The sequence below is a fragment of the Loxodonta africana genome, chromosome 17, assembly GCF_030014295.1.
Source record: "Loxodonta africana isolate mLoxAfr1 chromosome 17, mLoxAfr1.hap2, whole genome shotgun sequence".
Lineage (NCBI taxonomy): Eukaryota > Metazoa > Chordata > Mammalia > Proboscidea > Elephantidae > Loxodonta > Loxodonta africana.
In genome coordinates this window covers 42,800,212-42,813,424 of record NC_087358.1, presented here as the reverse complement: position 1 = coordinate 42,813,424, position 13,213 = coordinate 42,800,212, and positions in this window count along the sequence as shown.

The following is a 13,213-nucleotide window of genomic DNA, read 5'->3' as shown; positions in this document are numbered from 1 at the left end:
GCTAACGTTGATCTAAAAATACAAAGAGCAGGCTGGGGCCAGACAATCTGACCACATTTGGATTATTATTATTTTCCCAGTTATAGATACAGTCAGTTGATGAGGTTATCTTGATTGATAAAATTTATATTCCCCTTTATGTACAGATTTATCCAAAAACTGAGCACATCACTGCATTCAATAACATAACCTGAAAATCCAAAAAGAATTAAAAAGGGGACATGGGCAGAGGAGAGGAATATAAATAGTAAAAATAATAAAATATAGATAATACACCCAAGAAAAACTTAACTTTCCAACCAGTTGTTATAGCATTATACAGAAACTCTAACTTCATTCACAGTATTGCAGCTAAACTAATTCTTTCCACAAGTTAAAGTTTGCCTGAAGGTACGTTGGTAAAGTTCCAATGCAAATAACTTTTGGATTAAATGACATTGAGATCCAAAGCACAATATAGTCCAAAGTCTGGGCTAAGACCATACAAAAAATTACAACTACAATAAAATGTTCATAAAATTAAGCATTTTCTTGTTTAATATGAATAAAATCTAAGCAATTATTACAATGGCTTTCCAAGGTAGACAGGTGCAACATTTACAGTTACTCTTCATAAATAATCACTTCAGAAGCCACTATATTTTCAGGTTTAAAAGGTGATTATTATATTTTATAAAGTAGTTCCGTATGATGCAATTCACTTAAACTAATCTTGTAGATATTCCATGCTGCAAATGAGTTTTTACTGGCTTGTAGAGAAGTAGAACATGATAACAAAGCTTTCTAAAATTGTAGCTAAGAGATGTTTCCATGATATATTTCCACTGTCCAGGTTTATCACCAATTTTCATAATTGATGTTTCATCTGCAATACCACAGCTTTTTTTTAATATAGTATAGATAATTAGGTAGCCCTCATTTTCAGCTGATTATTTCTATCCTCTGAGGAGCCCCGTGGTATAGTGGACAAAATGTCAAGAATAATTAGGAATAATGATGGTGGTAACTATGCTATTAAATGATGCGCAACTAGGACGGATTCTTTTATGTTTTGTCTTTGAAGAAGGTATTTAGAGGATTTATAACTCTCTCCTATACTTTAATTTTTCTTGATGAAACAAATAACAAGAGTCTGAAAAATAAAAAACAAAATAATTTTATATTCATGTATATTCATATATGGCTCAAAAAGTCTGGATTTATGTATTTCTTCGTATTTATATTGTTAAAACCAGTTGAGTGCCAAACACTCCATAGCTTTTGTATATCACAGTATTCCTGCATATGTTATCATTTCGGTGTCTCTTATGTCATGTATTGAAGCTAATGGAACTATCTATCATGTCATATGAAGTCAAAAGAAGTAATGGTTTTCTTTTGCTTTGTCTGGGATTCAATGCATTCATCTCCATGATACCAATATAGGTATTTTTTACTGCTTAGATAACCTACTATATGCTTATCCAATATATTCTTCAGTAGTGGTTCCTCAAGGTGATTTATCTGAGGAGAGGAAACCAATGTGTTGTCTAATGTTATCATAGTTTAATTCATAAAGTGTCTTTTCTGTCAAATCATACAGAAACCATTTATGCTAATCCCATCACTCGCTGCTGAACTCAAAGGAATCAGCAAATATTTTTATTTTAGGTCTGTAAAATACATTTAAAAATAAAAATATTTTTCATAATGTCACACGTTTAAGATTTCACATTGCACCAAGTAAGGGGCAAATTGAGCAAATTTTCTTGGTAAGGATCAGCATGAATCTAATGCCCAAAATGTGGAAGTAGATCCAGATTTTACCTTCCCACTTTTCCATCCTCCTCTCCAGCTGCCCAAGCACCACACTGTCCCTGAGCCTAGCCACTCAGAGCTGGGTGAGAGTTCACAAGTTAGAAGGACGCCTTCTTTCAGACCACCTGCCAATACAGCATTTATCTCTCTGACCCTAGCCACCCAGATAGGTCTGAGCTCACACATTAAAAGGTCACCTTCTTTCAGACTACTGAATAGGCAGACACCAGCACCTGCTGGTTGTCACTGCCCCTGTGGGTTTGATAATCTGATGGAACACTCACAGGATCTCCTAGAGAGTGTACCATACTTATAGCTACGGATTTATTGCAACCAAAAATAATACAAAGAGATTGGGTGAGGTCGTGGAGGGATCCCAGCATGAAGCTCCCATATCCCAAGGAGGGGTGTGCTATCCCCTCCCATGCATGGTCACCAGCCAGGAAGCTGTCATCCAGGAAGTTCATCTGAGCTTTAGGATTTCAAGTTTTTATTGGCCTCCCCGCATGGCCATGATCCATTATATCATGCCTACTGAGGATTAGCCAACATCTTACCCCCATGTGGTCTCTTTTGGTCTGCTCAGTTCCCACTCATTAGCCTCAGGTGTGATCTGGCTCTAAAGAACCAATGACAAAGGCCAAATTGCTTTCTATAAGGTGATTCTACACTTCGCACATATCATCTAACATAACACTTTTATCTCACCCCCCTAGAGTTTTAAAAGCATTTACATTGTTTTATTATTATTATTATTATTATTATTATTATTATTATTATTATTATTATTATTTTGGCCTACTTTCTGTCTTGTGAGGAAATTTGAGGATTTATATCTAATATTATCACTAAATACTGTGAGCTTTGGAGATTATGTGGTTACACAGTGGGCAAATAAATGCTATTAGAAATAGAAACCAGTCTTTTATGATTTCTATTATATCATCTTATATCATTCAAATCCTTCTCCAATTCCCCAAACATTGCAATACATGTACAAGAGAGACAAATTGGTTAAATATTCAAATTTTACTCACTAGGTGAAACTGTAAATAGTATCTGTTAAAATATAAATATTTATTTTTGAAAATTATGAATATTTAAATTTCCCTGAATGAAATGAACATGAAGTTGTTGATTCCAGTCTTAGAAGGATCCGGTTATATTGTACAAAGAAAGTAGAAACTTACAGAAGGCATTTTTAATTCTTGTTTATAACCTTCACTCACCAAGTCTTGTGCTTATCACCTTACCTGTCAACCAAAGTCAAGTTGTGTTGAACTTATGAGGTCAAAATTCACTTTCACATAAGGAAAAGAGCAAGAAATGCAAGGGGAAAAGAAGGTAGCCCTTTACTGGTCTCCTGAATTCCTCAAAGATTTGTCATGAAAAAAGAAAAGTGTGCAAGAAACTCACTTAAGACACAGTTGCTCAGTGATGCTTACTCTTAAGTTGTCTAGAAATTTATAAGAAGAAATGCATCTATAATAGTGTGATGGCCCTGAAGATAAATTCTCTGCCAACATATAAATCCATGCTAATCTTGTAAAGAGTGGCGTGAGCCTGGGAGGAAAGGAATGAAATGTCTCATTTAGTGGGAAAATCTGTTCTTTCCAATCAGGCCATTTCTTGCAGTATAAAAGGAAGGCTGCAATTGAATTAAGTCTATTGGTACAAAACAGATTGACAAGATTACTAGAATCCTTAAAAACTCAGAGGTAGTTAGAGGAGTAGAAAGCTATACTGATCTCTTTCTTCTCTATGGAGTCTGAGAGTGGTGCAAATGGTTAATGGGCTCTGCTGCTAAACAAAAGGCTAGAGGTTTCATTTCACCCAGAACAACCTCAGAAGAAAGGCCTGGTGATCTGCTTCAGGAAAATCAGCCATTGAGAACGCCATGACACATATGGAGTCTTCCTGAGTCAGAGTCAACGAGATGGCAACTGGTTTGCTTCCTTCTCTAGACCTGGAAAAAATTCACATCAACATACATGCCACATGTTACCCCCTAAGTCACATACGCTTTTGAACTTGTAGGAGGAAATCTTTGAGGACAGAAACTCTAATTCTCCTGGATATGAGTGCTTCCTTAATTTTGCCATTCAAGCATGATTAAAACTGACTTTAATCTCTAACTTACTCCAGTGATGCTATAGAGGCCACAATTAACTGGACGAGTGTTTATAATGGTTATAGTTTTAAATTAGAAAAGCTCAGAATGCAAACTTTGCAACCCCTTAAAATAATATTTTAAATATATTTTGTATACATTAAATAATCCTTTTACTGATTAATATTTATGATTTTACATAGAAGCTGGTTTGATGCTGCAGTTGGAAAGTTAATAATTTACAAAGACTGCTTTGTAGTCTTAATGGCTGCACTTGACTTTTGCTACTGCTTGAGGGCTTGCAACTTTGATGTTTCTGTCTTAAATTAAGAGAAGTAGAAGAGTCAGGTATCAGCTCTTGTTCAGTTCCTTTTCTGAGGAGTTCTTTCAACTGAGTTCCATGAAGCCATAATGTCTTTTAACAAGAATATTGATTGCAAAATAAAGCCTAGTTCCATTATCTCCTTAGAGGAAGCCCAGACAGAGGTGTTTTTAGTTTGAGTAACATTACTTCTTTGCTGAATATAAGTGCACTGTTAACTCTCTGGAGTACATAAAAGGAAAGTTTTCCAAAGGACTTGCTAGGTAAGCAAATCTTACCTTCCTCCCCGATTCAAAATAAATGAAGAAATGCCATGGTATCTAATTTCCTCTGACTGTGAGTGTGTGTTTTCATTTAGAGAAACTCTCTAGACCTCTAGATTTTCCTTGCTAGCTTCATAACAACTGTGTACAATGAACACTATTGCCTGCTATCCTGAGACCTAGGAATTGACAGGTAATATTTCTAAAGATAACCAATGGTGCCAATTATCCAGCCCCAGTGTCCAGTGAAGCTGGTCGGCTAAAGCTCAACAAGCTGAGCCATTGCATACTGAGGATGCTTAGTGAAAACTCAGAGGATCTCCTTACCTGGTGGACATTACTTTTGTTTATTCATCATCACTGCAGTTGGCTATCCCCAAATTCCAAGCAGACTGTTAGAATTCAGCAACCCTGCCATTTTATATTATAATAAAGCATATATGCAAAACTAAATATAAACTATGAAATGTACTTATTTGAATGGTTTGTCAAATAATAACTGAAAAATTTAATTTCACAATCCAAACAATGAAAAGTTCTTTAGTGAAATATGACATACTGAAATATGGGAAAAATGATTTCTTATTCAAAAGTAGAATTAATTTAAGTGTCCTGAACTCGTCACCTCAGTGTTTCTACTTTGCAGACTACATTAGAACATGTTGTTAGGTGCCACCGAGTCAGTTCTGACTGGTAGGGGTCCTGTATACAACAGAACAAAACACTGCCTAGTTCTGTGCAATCCTCACAATCATTGCTATGTTTGAGCCCATTGTTGCAGCCCCAGGGCCAATCCATCTTGTGAAGAGTCTCCCACTTTTTCACTGACTCTCTACTTTACCAAGCACAATGTCGTTCTCCAGGGACTGGTCCCTCCTGATAACATACCGAAAGTATGTGAGATGTAGTCTTGCCATCCTTGCCTTTAAGGAGCATTCTGACTGTACCTCTTCCAAGACAGATTTGTCTGTTCCCTTGGCAGTCCATTGTGTACTCAGTATTCTTCGCCAGCACCGTAATCCAAAGGCATCAGTGCTTCTTCAGCCTTCCTTCTTCATTGTCCAGCTTTTGCATGCATATGAGGTGATTAAAAACACGGGTTTAGATTACTATCGAAAGTTGAAAGATCCAGGTAATTTCAAATTTGTCAAAACACTAGTTTTCAGTTTCTTTCCTGGAGCTGATAAGAATTTCAGAAATAAGAGATATGTTCCTTTTCCCCTGGCTCAGTGACTTGGCCTTTGACAATATACAAGGCCATAAGGGAATCAAATTCACTAAGAGGCTATTTTTGTAAACGCCATACTATATCACAACAGGTATAAAAATGATTTGAAGCGATTTAAGTGGCTATTTATATGCTGTTATGTGAAGACTTTGCTAAAATATTTGTTTTCAAGTACTTTAAAACCTCATGATATCCTATATGTTTAATTAATTAAAGAATATCATTACACGTTTAAGTATATTGTTTTGCTAGTTGGTCCCTTTTAAACAGAATTTAACAGTAGTCCCTTATTTCCCATTTTAAAGCACTTTTACCAGCTGAAATAAGCCATATTCTGAGATAACCTGCATACTTTATATGCTTCCAGAAATACAGCATGTAATACCTTGGGCTTTCCCCAGGTTGCTCCCAAGTTCTTCATACAAAGCAGATTCCTCTTCTTGCCAGAAGCATCTCAGGAAAATATTTCTAAAGCCTGTGTAGATATTATCAGTATTCTGTCAAATTACACTTTCTTCATAGTTCCTGAATTACATATTTCTATCTATCTGTCTATCTATTCATCCATTCACTACTATCAATCTATCTATCTATCTATCAATCTAACTACCCACCTATATCTATCAATAGGAGTCTCTGGGTGGTGCAAATGATTAAGCACTTTGATTAAGAACAAAAAAGGCTGATTGGATCGAATCCAACAAGAGATGCCTGGGAAGACAGGCCTGGCAATCTGCTTCTGAATGGTCATAACATTGAAAACGCTATGGGGCAGTACTACTTTGCACACACGAGTTCACCCTAAGTCAACGGCAACTAACAATCACCTATCTATCTATCTATCTATCTATCTATCTATCTATCTATCTATCTATCTATCTATCTATCTATCTATCTATCTATCTAGGAGTTCCCAGATGGTGCAAATGGTTAACACGCTCAGCTGTTAACTAAGAGGTTGAAGGTTTAAGTCCACCCAGAAGCATTTCAGCAGAAAGGCCTGTTGATCTACTTCTGAGAAATCAGCTATTGAAAACCAACATTATGGAGCACAGTTCTACGCTGACACACACCAGGTCTCCGTGATTTGCAGAAAAGTGGATGGCAACTGTTATCTGTCTGCCTGTCTATCTATCTATCTTATAGGTTTTGTCCACTCATATTTATTTCTTCTTATCAAATTCCTATGATAATTTCTAAATAGATTGTTTCATTTTTTACTATTCCTTATTGACTCTTCCTACAGAGGATCAGTTGTCACCTAGAAATGGTCTTTTGATCTTTAATATTCTGTGGACATTACAGGAGGAATTAAGTTGTTTTAATAATGAGAAGAAGCCCACCAACACTAGAAAGAAGTCAGAAAGGTAGAGCAAAGAGACAGGGAAAAGTAATCACCTTTATTTAATTAGTGTTTCCCCAAATTATATTCATTCCATGACTTTCTAGGAAATCAAATTGACCAAAAGCTAGTTAATCACATTGTTGTTGTTAGGTGCCGTTGAGTCAGTTCTGACTCATAGTGACCCCGTGCACAACAGAACGAAACACTGCTGGTCTTGCACCATCCTCACAATCATTGCCACTTTAGAGCCCGCTGTTGCAGCCATTGTGTCAGTCCACCACATTGAGGGTCTTCCTCTTTTCCACTAACCCTGTACTTTACCAAGCATGATGTCCTTCTCCTGGGACTGATCCTTCCTGACAACATGGCCAAAGTATGTAAGACAAAGTCTCGCCATCCTTGCTTTTAAGGAGTATTCTGGTTGTACTTCTTTAATCACATAGATTGGGTTATTCCTACCAATGACCTAATAAGAAAATACTTTGTTAAAAACACATTTTAACAAACATCTTCAAAATGACTTTGCTGTGTTTTCTTATTATCGTGCAAATAAAATAAAATTACTAAATTGAAATTTTGTGCAAATTGCAAATAGTGTCTTCCTTATGGCCACAAAGTGTCCTGTACTTCCATTGCGTCAGCCTTGGCATTTAAAAAGCAGAGATTATACTTCTAGAAAAGGACAAAATAATTTACCCTAAGGCTATGTTGTCATAAGCAAAGTAGAATTTTAGATGATTACGCAATTCAAGAGGGGGTGTTTGAAGTTACATTATCTAGATGGCATAATAGTATAAAATAGCAGAGAATCGCCAAGAAGGCTGGGATTTTATTTCTCCCACCAGCTCTTAATCTAATTTCATGTATAAACTTGAAATAGTCACTTTGCCATTTGGTCTCTGTTTCTTCATCTGTAAAGTGAGGCACTTGGCCTAAATCACACCAAAGTTTCTTTCCTCTAATAACTTGTGTTTATCTCGTTTTTTCTCTTCATTTCAGCTCCCTAAACATAGCTTATGCAGTCCTGGTGGTGCATTGGTTAACCACTCAGCTGCTAACTGAAAAGCCAGAGGTTTGAAACTACCAGCTACTCCATGGGAGAAAGATGTTGCAGCCTCATTCCTTGAAGATTACAGCCTTGGAAACCCTATGAAGAAGTTCTACTTTGTCTCATACAGTCACAACAAGTTGGAATCGACTCAGTGGAAACAAATTTAAGCACGGCTTAAAATTCTTGACCCTTTTCTTATATCTAAAATTGTTAACACTTACAGACTGCTAAGAAATTTTCAGAATCATTTTTTTTTTCTTTTTTAAAGACATTATCTTTGGACAGAATCTCCAACTAAAGGTATATATGACAAGTGAGAAAATTATTGGAAAACCCACTTAAATTGGTTCATCTAGGACCGAATAAAGGCTCTATTCCCCTGTTTTTTTTTTTTTTCCCCCCCTGATATAGTAACAGCTTTCAGGGCTAAACATGAACTGCCTTTTAAGTGGATGAAATGAGAAAGTAAGTTTTAAACAGGGATAAACTATACATTTGGTGTTTCTGTTGTGAGAAGTAAAGGCTTATTCCAATGCATTTTAAGCAAGAAGTATTAATGATTAATGACGTTTTTGATCCTGTAACTAGACCTACAAATTCTTGAATAATTAATGAGGTACTCAATACTGCACAGATATCCATCTGCTAAGAAATGTTTTTTTGCAAGCTATTAATATTGAAAACCTTACACAAAAACACGAGGCAGCATCTGTAGGGTCAAAATAATAATAGATATTAAGATATACAAGTATTGTGATTTTTCTTGTTAGTATTATTAAAATGTTTATAAATTGGTCAAAAAAGAAATAACTATGATACAATTGTATGAAGAATAATGACAAATCTTTTCCCAAATACGACTTTACTTATGAAAGCAACACGTATGTACTGAGGAAGTAGTGAATTGTAAGTGTTATCCTAGATTTTAAGATTAGCATGAAGGAGAAGATATATAATATTAAAGAAATTGTCACCTTCTTTATATTATTACTGTCTGTGATAGAAAAAAATCGTTTCGGAGGGCCGTTTTAACTATGCATTACCATGTGTTCAGTGGAAACGTAAAAATTTTGAGAAACAAAATGGAAATTGAGTTTTAGTCTAGAAGTTATTATGGCATCCTAAATACATAAAAGATAATCTCATTCTTCATTTTCCATCACCTATATTAATTTTCAGGTAAAGTTCTCTTTAAAATGTTGAGAAAACTATAGTAGTCAAAAGTAGACCTGATGGCCTAGTGTTTAAACACTTGGCTGTTAATTGAAGGGTTGATAGTTCAAACCACCAGGAGAAAGATGTGGTAGCCTGTTTCCATAAAGATTTATAGCCTTGAAAACTCCTTGGGACAGTTTTACTCTACCCTATAAGGTCACGATGAGTCAAAATCGACTCAGTGGCAACTGGTTTGATTTTGGTTTTATAGTAGTCGAGGAATGATGTTGTTATTGTTAGATGCCGTCAAGTCAGTTCCGACTAATAGCAACCATAAGTACAACAAAATGAAAAACCATTGGGTCTTGGCACCAAGCTCACAATCCTTGCTATGTTTGAGCCCATTGTTGTAAACATTGTGTCAATCCATCTCATTGAGGGTCTTCCTCTTTTTTGCTGACCCTCTACTTTACCAAGTATAATGTCCTTTTCTAGGTACTGGTCCCTAGGTACTGGTCCCTCGTGATATCATGTCCAAAATGCATGAGATGAAGTCTCCTCATACTCACTTCCAGGGAGAATTCTGGCTGTACATCTTCCAAGACAGATTTGTTCGTTCTTTGGGCAGTCCATGGTGTATTCACTATTCTCCGCCAACATCATAATTCAAATACTTCAGTTCTTCAGTCTCCCTTATTCATTGTCCACCTTTTGCATGCATATGAGGCTATTGAAAATATCATGGCTTCTATCAGGGGCAAATTAGTCCTCAAAGTAACATCTTTGCTTTTTAACACTTTAAAGAGGTCTTTTGCAGCAGATATGGTCAGTGCAATACATCATTTGATTTCATGACTGCTCCTTCCATGGGCATTAATTGTTGAGCCAAGTAAAATGAAACACTTGACAATTTCAATATTTTCACCATTTATCATGATGTTGCTTCTTGGTCCAGTTATGAGGATTTTTGTTTTCTTTTTGTTGAGGCATAACCCATACTGAAGACTGTAGTCTTTAATTTTTATCCATAAATACTTCAAGTCTTCTTGACATTCAGCAAACAAGATTGTGTCATCTGCATATCTCAGGCTGTTAATGAATCTTCCTCCAAACCTGATGCTGTGTTCTTCTTCATATAGTCTAGCTTCTCAGATTATTTGCTCAGCATACAGATTGAATATGTATGATGAAAGGATACAATACTTTCCTGATTTTAAAGCAAGCAGTGCTCCCTTGTTCTGTTCAAACCACTGCCTCTTGGTCCACATGAGCACAAATAGGGGCAGTTCTACCCTGTCACACAGGGTTACTATAATTTGAAACTGACAGAATGATAGATTTAGATTTGATAGGCATCTTTGAGAACTTGCCATTCAAATTTTCTATCTTAAAGTTAAAGAAACTGAATCCCAGATGGGTTAAAACACTCACGGATTCCCTTGACATCTCTCAGATTTCATTGTGCTCCTTTTAGGTAGAACCTTCCTTTCGAAGTTATCCATGTGACTGTGTAGGCCTGTGGTCTAAGATAGACGACAGGAAAACCATTGCTTTGGAAATGCACCATGTTTTCTTAGAGATTAGAAAAGCGGAGGGCATCTAAACATTTAAGTCACCATGGCATTCAGCTAAATTGATTCTCATTTCACTATCAAGTAACAACTCACAGAAATGTTATAATAGTAATATATAAATTAATGATAAAATATTTTAAAACTAACAAATTAAGCATCTGCAATTTTGACACTATTATTAACCTAGTCCCACTAGCTCGTATGTATTTAAAATTACAGTGTCATAAAACATACTTGTTTCATTAAGCTAACAACGTAATACACTAACACTCATCACATTCATGAAGTATCTAGAGATATACATACACATGTCTAGGCACAATACTGTAAATGCTTCAATGCTTTGGGAATCAGAGATATTTGAAGTCAAACTGCAGGACTTTTATAATGTCCTAAAGCACTAGTTTTTTTTTTTTTTTTAATTTCTAAATAAAGAATACTTTTCATAACCCAAATGTTCAAGCTTGAAAATGAGAAAAGAATACTGAAGATTTTATAAATTATTTTTCATTTAACAAATATTTTTTGAATAAATTATGTGTCAATCCCTTGGAATAAAATAATAAACAAGATAAACACAGCCTCTGTACTTAAAAAGTGAGGAAGTTACAACAAATAATTACTATATAATATAGTGTATTTTGATAAGGAAATATACAGTGTGTCATTGCAGAAAATAATTCAAGTACAGACTAAATTTATTTACATAAAATTATGGTTTTCTAATCAAATTATTGAGATATAAAGTACATATATTAAAAAGCACCCATTTTTAATGTAGATTGATGAGTTTTGACAAATGTATAAACCTATGTAATCACTTCTTCAAGCACTATGTAGAATATTTCTATTACCTAAAAGTTTTCCTCATGCCTTTCCCCAGACATTCTTCCCCACCTTACTCCTAGGCAATCATGATTCTGATAAAAATCACTATAACTTAGTTTGTCCAGTTACAAAACTTCGTATAAAAGGATCACATCCTTCAGTTGTAGCCCCCAAATCTGTGAGTAAAGATTAATAGACTAAAACCCATAATAAAGAGAAAGCAGATAAAATACTAAGCTTGCCCTTACATTGCAGAATGCTATAATAAACAATACTCTTAAATTTGCTGCAGGGTCTTGGAATAGTATTCATTACCTTACACCAGCATTCTTTTTTTACTTTTTTCTACTGTTACATTTGCAGATTTTGCATTTGTAGAGTTATGAACATTTACTATATAACTTTCTATGGTTTTGTATCAGAAATGTCATTTTTTTCCCTAAACAAATGGTCTGTTTTTTATCTTAAGAATTTTGTAGATTTTGTAAATAACTTCTGTTCTCGTGTTCACTGATTAATGTCAAAATTCTGGCCCACCCATTGCACACACAAAGGATTGATGACATCTATTTTTATGAAACCTCATTTCTGGCTCCATTTTATGTCTAACTTTATTGAATTTCTCTAGGTTAAATTTTTTTAAATTTAGCTAATCCTGTACTATCTATATCTATATTAGCTGAATTCATTTAGTTAATTAAATTATTAAGCTGAAATGTTAAATGATTTTCCAATTCGTGTAAACTTTCAATCATTTAATAATAAGTTCAGAAGACTACTCAAAATTATTGTCTTTACCTCAAGTTTCCCCCTTTTTTAAAAATAAAATGTCTTTTGAAACACACATCTTGGTTTGGAACAATCTCTTTCAGAACAGTGAACTGGCAGACCTAGAAGTATTACTAACAAAGTGAATTCGGTACATACTGGATACACATGACCCTTTGTTATTAGTGCTTATGTGCATTGACTTCCAGAAGCAAAGACCAAATCCTACCAGCTGTTACAGCAACTCAGTCTTAGCCCATTACTCTAATTAATCCAGGCTCATTATCAGCACTTCTGTCTTCCTGCAAATAGAAAGTCAAAAGGAGAAGATAAAAATCAGGGAACTTTCTGAGATTAATTAGGAAGGAAAGAAGACTAAATGTTTCTAACATAGCAAAATTCTTTAATCTATAACAATACCATGAACATCCCCAAACACACATTTAAAATAAAAACTCAAAGGCATGAAAAACCTGCTCATAATGGAGACTATTGTTGATGCTAGCTAGCCAACTGCCTTTTCATTCATAATAAATGGCTAAGTTTTACCATACACATGTGGCTTTAAAGTCATCCAGATATTATTAAAATACAAAAATTGCAACTCATTTTTCCTATCAAGAATGGAAATACTAATAAGCATTGCACAGTAGGGAAGAAACAAATTCCTAATACCCAAAGCATAAATATTTTACATATGTAAGCTTAACCAGTTAATTTAAAGCCAGGAAGAGCGTGGTGGAGCCAGCTGCGTTAGGTACTACTACTTCAG